The following is a 10,000-nucleotide window of genomic DNA, read 5'->3' as shown; positions in this document are numbered from 1 at the left end:
GCCTCTGCCTCTGTCTCTGCCTCTGTCTCTGCCTGTCTCTGTCTCTGCCTCTGTCTCTGTCTCTGTCCCTGCCTGTCTCTGTCTCTGCCTCTGCCTCTGTCTGTCTCTGCCTGTCTCTGTCTCTGCCTCTGTCTCTGTCTCTGTCCCTGCCTGTCTCTGTCTCTGCCTCTGCCTCTGTCTGTCTCTGCCTGTCTCTGTCTCTGTCTCTGTCTCTGCCTCTGCGTCTGTCTCTGCCTCTGTCTCTGTCTCCGCCTCTGTCTCTACCTCTGTCTCTGCTTCTGTCTCTGCCTGTCTCTGTCTCTGCCTCTGCCTCTGTCTCTGTCTCTGTCTCTGCCTGTCTCTGTCTCTGTCTCTGTCTCTGTCCCTGCCTGTCTCTGTCTCTGCCTCTGTCTGTCTCTGCCTGTCTCTGTCTCTGCCTCTGTCTCTGTCTCTGTCCCTGCCTGTCTCTGTCTCTGCCTCTGCCTCTGTCTGTCTCTGCCTGTCTCTGTCTCTGTCTCTGTCTCTGCCTCTGCGTCTGTCTCTGCCTCTGTCTCTGTCTCCGCCTCTGTCTCTACCTCTGTCTCTGCTTCTGTCTCTGCCTGTCTCTGTCTCTGCCTCTGCCTCTGCCTCTGTCTCTGTCTCTGTCTCTGCCTGTCTCTGTCTCTGCCTCTGTCTCTGTCTCTGTCCCTGCCTGTCTCTGTCTCTGCCTCTGCCTCTGTCTGTCTCTGCCTGTCTCTGTCTCTGCCTCTGCCTCTGCGTCTGTCTCTGCCTCTGTCTCTGTCTCCGCCTCTGTCTCCACCTCTGTCTCTGCTTCTGTCTCTGCCTGTCTCTGTCTCTGCCTCTGCCTCTGTCTGTCTCTGCCTCTGCGTCTGTCTCTGTCTCTGTCTCTGCCTCTGTCTCTGTCTCCGCCTCTGTCTCTACCTCTGTCTCTGCCTCTGCTTCTGTCTCTGCCTGTCTCTGTCTCTGCCTCTGTCTCTGTCTCCGCCTCTGTCTCTACCTCTGTCTCTGCCTCTGCTTCTGTCTCTGCCTGTCTCTGTCTCTGCCTCTGTCTCTGTCTCTCTCTGCCTCTGCCTCTGCGTCCGAGCGTAGCGGGCCCGCTTCGGGATACCGCGCGGGCGCGTGGCCGGCGGGCGCGCGAGTCGTGCGGTCGACCCTACGTAAGTAGTTCGGGCGCGCGCCCCCGTGTCTCGCGTGCGACGCGTCCTCCGGGGTCGCGTGCGTGCGTGCGTGCGTGCGTGCGGGCGGGCGGGCGGACGCGGGTGCGTCGCGGTCACCGTCCGTGCGCGTGCGCCGTCTCGAGCGCGTCCCACTTTGGGGGGACGGCGGGCGCGCGGGGGCGCCGCGGGCGTGTGGCCGTGCCGCGCCTTCCGCGTGGGCGTCCCCCCGCGCCGCGCGGGAGGCGCCCGTTCGTTCGCGTCTCCCGCCCGCGGTTCCGGTGCGCCGTCTCTCCGTCCTCGCGCGTCGCCGGGCGTGCGTCCGAGCCCGCGTGCCGCCTGCCCGTGGGTGCCGCGTGTACGGGGCCGCGTCCGCGCCCGCGTCCCCGAGCGTCAAGTGCAGGCCGCGCGCGCCTAGTGGAGCGTGCCCGCCCGCTCCGTGTATCGTGTGCGCGGGGGCGACGCGCGTTCCCGCGTGTTCCGCCTGCCTGCGTCTACCTCCGCGTCTCCCGAGCGTCCCGTGCGTGCGTCTGCTGTGCGCGTGCGTCTCCGCGTTTCCGCGTGCCCCGGGCGTGCGTCCGTGTCGCCGGAGGGCGCCGCCGCCGCCGCCGCCGCTGCGTGCGCGTACGTGTCCGCGCGGGTGCGCGCGTGGCCTCTCCGGTGCGCGCGCGCGCGCGCGGCCCCGTCCGTCCGAGTGCGGCGCGCCCTCTTCGGGATGCCGCGCGGGCGCGCGGCCGGGCGTACGTACCTCGTGCCCGTGCCCCCGTCTCGCGCGCGACGCGTCTATCGCGTCGCGCGTGTGTGGCGGGGGCGCCGTGTCCTCCGAAGCGCTGCGGCGCGGCCGTCCGCCCCGTCGCGCCCCTCCCTCCGTCCGCGCGGGTGGGCGTCCCGCTTCGGGGGGGGGCGGCGGGGGTTGGCCGCGGGCGGGCTTCTGTTGGGGGGATCCACGGGCGTGTGCCCCTGAGGCGTACCTTCCCGTGTTTCGGCCGCGCCGTCCGTGCGAGTCGCCGTGCGTCCGGGCCCCCGTGCGCGTGCGCGAGCGGACCGTGTCCGTGGGTGCCGCGCGTCCGCGTTCCCGCGTGTTCTGCCTGCCCGCGCCTACCTCTGTGTCTCCCGGGCGTCCCGGGGTTGTGTCTGCTGCGCGCGCGCGCGCGCCCCCTCGCGTCCATCTCCGTGTTTCCGTGTGCTCCGTGGGCCCGTCCGTGTCTCCGGAGGGCACCCTGCGGTGCGGGCGCACGCGCGCGCGGGCGCGTTCCCGTCCTTCCGTCCGTCCGTCCGTCCGTCCTCCTCCTCCTCCTCCTCCTCCTCCTCCTCCTCCGCCCCCCACCGCCCACACCCCCGCCGCCCCCCGCCGCCCCCACCGCCTCCGCCGCCTCCAAACCTCTTCCCCGCCTGGCGGGTGGCAGCCGGCGGCCACGTCGGACTGGATCCGGATATCGCCAGCGTGGGGCCCACGGCAAGGGCGCAGGCGGGGTGGGGTTGGGGGTGGGTGGTGGGCGGTGGGGGGGGTGGCGCCAGCGGTCCTCGGCGGCGGCGGGCCTAGCGCCGCCGGCACGTGCCCCTCCGGTTTCAGTCGGGACCGCCTCCGTGACGTCGAGGAGAGCTTCTCCACCCGTCCGTCCGAGGGCGCGGGGGTTCGGCGGACCGAGGGTGCCGTCGTCCCTCGACGACCGCCTTCGGGTCGCGCGCACACACACGCTCGGAGGCGCCCCGTCTCAACTGAAAGGAGTCGGCGGAGTAGAAACCGCGGCCCTCGAGACAGCTCCCTAACGCCGGGTGCGTGCGGCGGGGTGCTTTCTACACCCTACAGAAGGAAAACGCCTGTGGCCGGAGTTCTCGACGCCCGCCTTTCGACGCACCCTCTCGTCGCCTCGCTCCGTTTCCTAAGGCTCTCGTGACTCCTCCCGTTCTATTTCAGGGAGGCGCAGCTGAAGGGCTATCCGCTCCGCCCGTCCGTGAAGTTGGGCTTTCCCCCCGAAGGTGGCCGGAAGGGGGTGGGGGGGCGCGTGAGCCAAAGGATCTTGAAAACGCGGCGGCGGCGGTACCGCTTTCGGCTCTCGCCGATCCCACGCAGAGGCGGGGGCGCGGGCAGGTCCGCGCGCAGGTGCCCGTGCGAAGGTGCAGGCGCGTGCAGGCGCGGGCGCGCGCGCGCGCGCCCTCGGGCAGGTACGTAGAGGCGGGCGCCCGCGCGTGCACACCCCTAGGCGTACGCACGGGCACGGACGCGCCCGAGGGCGCGCGCGTACCGGCGCGGGCGCGCCCGTGTGGGCGCGCCCACGCCTACGCGCGTGTACCCGCGCGGGTACGCACGGGCAGGCACGTGCGTACCGCCCGCCCGCGCACGGGCGCGTGCACGCGCCTGCGTGTCCGTATCTGCAGCCACGGGCGTGAGCGCGTGGGCGCCTACCGTCCTTCTTCTACCTAACGCCGTCACCGGGCTGGCTCGGCGTCCAGGTATGCCTGTCTCCCCCTCCCCTCCAATCCCCTCCCCCTCCCCGTCCCCCTCCCCGCCCCCCTCCCCTCCCCTCCCCTCCCCCTCCCCCTCCCGTCCCTCCCCCCTCCCCCGTCCCCCTCCCCCTCCCCTCCCCTCGTCTCCGCTCCCCTCCCCCCTCCCCCTCCCCGTCCCTCCCCCCACCGCCTCCCCTCCCGCACCCCTCCCCCTCCCCTCCCCCTCGCCTCCCCTGCCCCCATCCCCCTCCCCTCCCCCACCCCTCCCGCCCACCCCCTCCCCCTCCCCCTCCCTCTGCCTGTCTCCTTCCTTTTCTGAAACCGGGTTTTCCTCTTCGAGAGCCGTTCCGCCCCTCGGGCGAAACCAACTCGCCGCGTACCGGAGACCGAGTGCAAAGACGGAGCCCCGGCGGCGCGGCGGCGGCGGCGGCTCGGAGCTCGGCTGCCGACCGAGATCGTCGGCGGTTCGGATCCGCCGGCTCCTCCTTGGGAAGCCCGTGGGGCGGCTCGACTCTCTCCCCTAGGGCCGCTCCGAGTCCCGAGCCGCTCGACGGCACGCGACGGCAGCGGCGCCGCAGTCAGTTCTCTATCTAAACGGAAACGACGACGATGACGAACGTCAGTCTTCACCGCCACGCCCTACTCCCCACCCGAGCACCGTTCCAACTCGGGTGTTTCTCTCCCTGTGGCGGGGGTCCCCCCCGACTGAGAAAAAATAAACCGCCCCCCGAGGACGGCCCGCGTTCGGAGCCTCTTGGTAGTAGCGCGCCTTCACGGGACGACGGCACGCGCGCCCGTCACCCGCTTCCCGGAAAGCTCCCCCCGCAGAGAGTCGCGAACTCGGGCGAAGACGGAGGAGTCCGCGTACCCGTCGCCCAAGGTTCAGCCATCGTCCGATTGGAAACCGGTGCCTTCCCGGTCCCGCCTCCCCGTCGATCGACGCCTCCCGGGGGTGGGATGGCTTCCAGCCGAACCAGCCTACCGTACCCTTCCCCTCCTACGTACCTCGGGAGGTCGGCTCGGACAGGGAGGGGCCCGTCAGATGTCCAGTCCGCCGTGAGCTTTCCACGACGACGGTCGGCCGGTCGGCCGGTCGGTCGGTCGGTCGTCCCGGAACACCCCGGTCGGGTCCGCGCGCGCGCGGCACGGGCTTCACACACCTCGCTCCTCTGGCTTCCCGGGAGACGCTCGCGGCACGGCGACGCGTGCAACGCGGGAACGGCGACGCTGCCCTCGGCCTTACCGTCCCCCCCCTCCAGCCGAATACGGCCCCGGCCCTCACCGCGGGCCGAGTTGGGGGGCTGGGGGTCGGGCCGGGGGGGGGGATCGGCGGCGGCGGCCCTCGTCGGCAGGCGGCGCTAGCGCCGCCGGCGTGCGGCCTTACGGTTCCCGTTGCGATTCCCCTCGTGGGCGCGGAGAAAAGCCTCTCCATCCGGCCAAGGGGGCGCCCGTTCGGCGGACCGAGGGCGACGACGGGGGGCTGCCCGTCCGCCTGAGCGCGCGCCCGCTCCCGCAGGCACAGGCGCGCGCGGGCGCAGGCACAGGCGCACACGCTCAGACACGCGCTCACGCGCAGACGCGCACTCAAACCCATACAGACACGCACAGACGCACACACAGACGCACGCACAGACCCGCGCTCACGTGCGCAGGCGCCCCCACAGACGCAGGCGGACACGCACACGGGCACGCCCGCAGACGCGCACGCGCACGCACGCAGTCACGCGCGCACACGCAGGCACACACGCCCGGACACGCGCGCACACGCCCCCGCAAAGACGCGCCCCCGCACAGACGCGCGCGCGCGCGAACGGACGCACGCTCGCGCGCAGGCACGCGCGCACACGCACCAGGCCACCCGGAACGTTTGCCAACTCCCCGCCCACCTCAGCACCCCACCCCCGGGCCCGAGGCGCGTGGTCCCCCACCGCCCCCACCCTCCGACCCCCCCACCGCCCCGCTCTCGGCCTCCCACCCCCCAACCCCCCTCCGGCACTCCACCCCCCACCCCCACGACTCACGCACACACGCCCGCCCGCCCGCCCGCCCGCCCGCATTCGGGAGCCGCCGGAGATCTCTCGATGCTCGAGACGCCGACTCACCCCTCTCCCTCCCCCCCCCCGCCCCGGAGACGCCACCTTCCCGAGTCCGCCCGCGAGCCCGGAGAGCACTCGCTCGGGCCGAGCCGCCCGAGGGCCTCTGGGCGGGCGTTCGCGGCTGGCCCGCCGCGCCTCCGCTGGACCTCACTAAGTCCGGCCTCGCTCCCGAGAGCCTCGAGGGCCTCCCTCGGTGAGATGTCTCCCCAGTCGGACCGGGGGGCCCAGAGCCGGTCCGTACCGGCTCTGGGAAGGCGTTCCCGGCCTCCCCCCCGCCCCCCGTTTGCCCGCCCGCGTCGCGGGAGGATGGAAAGCGATGAGGAAGAACGCTCTCGGTGGCGGCCGTGGTTTTCTTTTGCGACGCGGATGCCGGCAAACGCACGGCTCCCTCCCTCCCTCCCTCCCTCCCGACGCAATTTGCCCGTTCAACCCGCCTCACGCGTACCGTTGGCTCGGCGACAGGGACGACGGCGGAAAACGTCTCCCGGTCTGCCTGCTGCGCCACGCGGGCACTCAAAGAACGAGGAGGAAAACTTCGGGGACTGGCGGTCTCATCCCGTCCCGTTTGTCGCGTCCGTCCAAAGGATACGGATCGGAGAACACCTGCCCGTCCGACGCTTGGGACGTGCTCTCTTCTCCCTCCCGCCCCCGGTGGACGCTCATCCCCTCGGGCGCCCCCCCCCGTTCGGCCCTTTCGGGGGCGAGCGCGCGCGCGCGCCCCATGACGCTCCCGAGAGGTTTCCCCGGCGGCCCGGGGGAGTCTGTCCCCTCTGCCACCCTCGAGCCCCGGCCGGGGCCCAGGTGGACCCGGTTCCACCCCCCCGCCGCCCTTCGCTCCGGTCGTCGGCTGTCACCCGGCGGCCGCTTCGATACCGTCCCCCTCCGGAGCTCTGCGGCGCCGACGGGATGGGAAGCGGTCCCGGCGGGCGCGCGCTGGCCACGGCGGCCCGGGGCCTTCGCTCCGTCTCCTCGAGCCCGGCCTGGCTCCCGGCGTCCTCCCGGGGTCCTCCCGGGGTCCTCCCTCCCTCCCTCCCTCCCTCCCTCCCAGGGCCCCCCCCGAGTGGGACACGCCGGCTGGCCGGCATGGTGCTCCAGGGCTCCAGCGGGGTAGACGGGATCTTCCTGGCTGAGGGGCGAAATGGCCCGGCTGGGCCGGACCCCCTTGGATCGGAACTTTGGGAGATGGGGCCAAGGTGGTGGAATAGGCTGACGCTTCCGCCTAGCTCTCTTGACGACAAAGACCCGGAAACACAAGCGAACGAGTATGTCTGCGACGAGCGGGGAGTCCTGACCGTCGAAGGCGGGCTTAGACGACGCACTGAGGGGCAGCGGCAGGAAGAGACCTTTCAGGGGCAGAGAGGGTTTACCGGCCCTGCCCCGCGGGGAGCCCTCAGGCACCATTCCCAGAGCGGCTGCTGCAGTGGGCTGGTACCGTCGTTCCACTGCTGTTCCGTCAGGGAGAAGCAGCCAGCCACACAGCCTGCTCACACCTCCGGAACCTGAGGAGGGCCCGGCCGGGCGGATCCCCTTGGCCCAACCGACCCCGCGCCGTGGCCGGCCCCACCGTCTTCCGGCCGCCCCGCGCCGAGAAACGTGTTCGGCGGCGGCGCTGGGAGGCGGGGGAGGGGGGCGGGGGGGGAGCCGGGACGGGGCCGGGCGTCCGGCCGCCCGGCGACGCGCCCTCGCCGGCCGCCGATCCGGATCCGTCCCGCTGCACTCCGCGCCGGTTGTCGGCCGCCACCTGGCGGCCGCTTTGATATCGTCTTCCCCCGGAGCTCCGGCGCCGGCGACACGCGCGGGAGGCGATGTGGCCGCGCTGGCCGAGGCGACGTTCCCGGACGCCGGCGGCGGCGTCGGCAGGATCGTCCTGGCCGAGGCGGGAAAGGGCCCGGCCGGGTGGATCCCCTTGGCCCAACCGACCCCGCGCCGTGGCCGGCCCCAACGCCTTCCGGCCGCCCCGCGCCGAGAAACGTGTTCGGCGGCGGCGCTGGGAGGCGGGGGAGGGGGGCGGGGGGGGAGCCGGGACGGGACCGGGCGTCCGGCCGCCCGGCGACGCGCCCTCGCCGGCCGCCGATCCGGATCCGTCCCGCTGTCGCCCGCGCCGGTTGTCGGCCGCCACCTGGCGGCCGCTTTGACATCGTTTTCCTCCGGAGCTCCGGCGCCGGCGACATGGGAGGCGCTGTGGCCGCGCTGGCCGAGGCGACGTCTCGGGACGCCGGCGGCGTCGGCGGGATCGTCCCGGCCACGGTGGGGCGCCGGCGCCAGAGCCACGTTCCGGAATTGGGCCCGCAGCTTCATGTGGCCGAGGCGGTGGCCGTCGCCGCCGCCGCCGCCGCCGCCGCCGCCGCCGCGCTCCCGGGTGCCGTGTTTTAGACGGCGCTGGACCGAACCGGGCCGCACCGAGACGGCGCAGGCAGAAGAACGGGACAAGGCACGCCCCGGCCGTTCGCGCGCCTTCCTTCGCGCGGCCCGGTCGTCACCGGGGCCTCCGGCGTAGGTCCGGGGTGGCCCGCGGAGGGCGCCCCGGGCCCGGGCGCGGTCCCGCGTGGGGTCCGGACCGTCGGAGAATTTTTTCAAAGTCCCGCTCCGGGGGTCCCCGGGCCGAGGTTGCCGCCCCCGGCCCGCCCCGGCCCGGCCACGGACCCGCGCGGGGCCCGGACCTTCGGAGGGGCCCCGCCGCCCGAGAATTTTTTCCAAGTCCCCCCTCCGAGGGTTCCCCGACCGGCCCGCGTTGGCCGCAGCGCAGGCGGCTGGCTCTGGGCGCCCGCGCGGCCCCGGCCAGCTCCGTCACCCCGTCCCGCGGGTCGACCAGAGGATCCCGGGAGCTCCGGGGGGGGGCGGGGCGCTGGGGGCCATGGGGTCGCGCTACGGACCGATGGCCGGGCCGCAGTTCCGGGGGCTCGCCGTGGGGAGCGGGCCCCTCCCGCCGCGGGGCGTGGCTTTTCTCTCGCCCAAAACGGGCGATTTGGGCCACCAGATTGGTGCTGACACGCTCTCCTCGCTGGGTGACTCCCGCTGAGCAGATGGGAAACCTGGACGGGTCCGTAGACGCCGGTCCACCGACGGCCCACGCCCTCCCCCGCTCCTCCCCGCTTGAGCCGCCCGCCTGGGGCCCGTGCGCCGGCTCTCGCGCGTCCAGATGTCCAGCCGCGGTGCCTCCCCCCGGTCTCCAGTGCCCGAGGGCGGCGTGGCACGGGCGCCGCGGGCCCTCTGACCCGCGTGCCCCTTGTCGCAGGCACCCGCGGTGGCCGCGGTGCTCGCCAGAGTGTGCCCCGCTCCCCCCCTCCCCCAGGCCCACGTGCCTCGCGTGTCAGGCGTTCTCCGTGTGCAGGGGTCCTCGCGGCCACCTTTCCGCAGCCGGGGCGGGCGAGGCAGAAAGCGGGTCCTCTCCGGGGCTGTCCTCGCCCGCCTCCTGGCAGCCCTGGCGGGGGGGTCTTCTCCTCCTCGCTTGTGCCTGGGCTGACCCGATCGATGTGGTGTTGTCGTGCTCTCCCGGGCCGGGTCCGAGCCGCGCCAAGACGAGGGACGGACATTCGTGGCGAATGGGACCGCTCTTCTCGCTCAGCGCGCGGGCCCCTCGCTCCTCCTCCCCGCCCGCCGGTGGTGCGCAGAGGGGCAGGGGCACGGAATCCGGCCCGACCTCGCTCATCTGCCCTCGTTCGCGGCCTCGCGGCCAGCGTCGGCGGTGGCGGGGTCCTGAGACCGAGCAGGACAGCCTCTGCTCGTGGCCCTGGTGTTCTGCCTCGCGTCGGGCCCTCCCCCGCCCCCCGCGGCGGGGGGGCTCTCTGGTCAGGCGCACCCGCGCGCCCCACCCAGGTGGTGCCGGTGCGCCTCGAGTGGCCCTTTGGCGGTGCCCCTGGAACGCTCCAGGCCGTCCCTCAGGTGCCTGAGGCCGGGTGGCGGTGCCGTTTCCCCGTTCCCAGCCCACCCTTCCGGTCACCGCTCACGCGTGTGGGCGTGCGCCCCTCGAGCCGAGAGAAATAAAAAACAGGAGTGCGGCCGAGAGGGAGAGAAAGGATGTGGAGGAAAAAAAAAAAAAAAGAAGGGGGGTCGAGCGGGGTAAGACCTTTAGAGCACGCACGCCTCGCGGGAGGGTGCCGTGCCTGATCCCGAGAAGGCGGGGGTGAGAGAGGGGTGCGCGCGTGCGTGCCCGCCCCGGTGCTTGCCGAGACCCGCGTGAGGCAAGCGAGAGCGGAAGGAGGAGGGCCCGCGTGTTGCTTCCGCCGGTGCCGAGGGAAGTCGCCCTTGCGAGGTGGGGGCCCAGGCTGCGTAGCCGCGGCTGGGCCCCGGCGGTCCGTTGTTAGGCTCTGTCGTACCTCCTCC

The sequence above is a fragment of the Loxodonta africana genome, unplaced genomic scaffold (genome assembly GCF_030014295.1).
Source record: "Loxodonta africana isolate mLoxAfr1 unplaced genomic scaffold, mLoxAfr1.hap2 scaffold_666, whole genome shotgun sequence".
Lineage (NCBI taxonomy): Eukaryota > Metazoa > Chordata > Mammalia > Proboscidea > Elephantidae > Loxodonta > Loxodonta africana.
The sequence above is the reverse complement of the archived record's forward strand: the minus strand, read 5'-3'. Positions refer to the sequence as shown.